Here is a 1,534-nt window from a genome sequence, read left to right as displayed (position 1 = left end):
AAAACTGTTCTCGATATCGATGCTCCTATGACGAATCTTACATCGGATGAATGGGAGAGATTCGTAAACGCGACGCGCTGTAGCATATGCGAGAAACCGTTCGAATTGGGAGACGCTCGCGTGCGCGATCACTGTCATTTGACTGGACGGTACAGAGGTCCGGCTCATTCGAATTGTAATTTAAATTATAAGGATACTTACGTAATTCCCGTATTCTTTCACAATTTATCGGGTTACGACGCGCATTTTATCATTAAAGATGTAGCTAACGCTTTTCCCGGTAGCGTGGAAATATTGCCGATAACGAAAGAAACGTATATCTCTTTCACGAAAAACGTCGAAGATGCGTGGGACGAGGGATGGTTCGGAAAACGTTTGAAGTTGCGTTTCGTGGATTCTTTCAAATTTTTAAGCGCGAGTCTCGAGAAATTGGCGTCGTATCTAGACAAAAGCGAATTGAGGATCGCGCGTTCGGAATTTTCCGATCTTAGCGACGCCGATTTCGAGCTTCTCGCGCGAAAGGGTGTATTTCCGTACGAGTATGTCGACGACGTAGATAAATTGTTAGAGACTCGTCTACCGCCGCGCGAGGCTTTTCACAGTTCGCTAACCGGTGACGCGATATCTGAGAACGATTACGCGCGCGCGATAAGAGTCTGGGAGCGATTTCGCGTCGAAACGTTAGGCGATTATAGCGATTTATATTTAAAGACCGACGTTCTTCTATTGGCCGATGTTTTCGAAAATTTTCGTGACGCGTGTATGAGAAGTTATAATTTAGATCCCGCGTATTATTACACGTTACCGGGATACACATGGGACGCTATGTTGAAGTATACGAGTGTGCGATTCGAATTATTAACCGACATTGATATGGTAATGTTCGTGGAGCGTGGAATACGCGGTGGGCTAAGTCAATGTTCTAACAGATACGCGCGCGCTAATAACAAATATTTACAGTCATACGATTCTTCGGAACCATCGTCGTATCTCATGTACTTCGATATAAATAATTTGTACGGATGGGCGATGTGTCAATCGTTGCCTTACGAAAATTTTCGATGGGTCGATAACGTTACGAGCGTTGATTTAATGTCCGTGACATCGGACTCGCCTATCGGTTATATTCTAGAGGTCGACCTTGCATATCCGTCCGACCTTCACGATTCTCACGCTGACTTGCCATTCTGCCCGACGCGCGATAAGCCGCCCGGAAAACGAGACGAGAAGCTTCTCGCCACACTGTACGATAAGAACCGTTACGTGATATATTATCGCAATTTGCAGCAATGCGTTCGACACGGATTACGCATTACGAAAATACACAGAATATTGCGATTCGCGCAATCTTCATGGTTGCGCGAATACATCGAACTAAATACACGATTACGAATTAACGCGAAAAACGAGTTTGAGAAAAATCTATACAAATTAATGAATAATGCTGTGTTTGGCAAAACTATGGAAAACGTGCGCAATCATTCGAATGTTCGACTCGTGACTCGATGGGACGGACGATACGGCGCGGAGGCGA

This window comes from Polyergus mexicanus, unplaced genomic scaffold, assembly GCF_030449975.1.
Source record: "Polyergus mexicanus isolate NDT 795.1 unplaced genomic scaffold, iyPolMexi1.0 SCAF_10, whole genome shotgun sequence".
In the NCBI taxonomy this organism is placed as follows: Eukaryota; Metazoa; Arthropoda; class Insecta; order Hymenoptera; family Formicidae; genus Polyergus; species Polyergus mexicanus.
Note: the sequence above shows the minus strand (reverse complement) of the source record.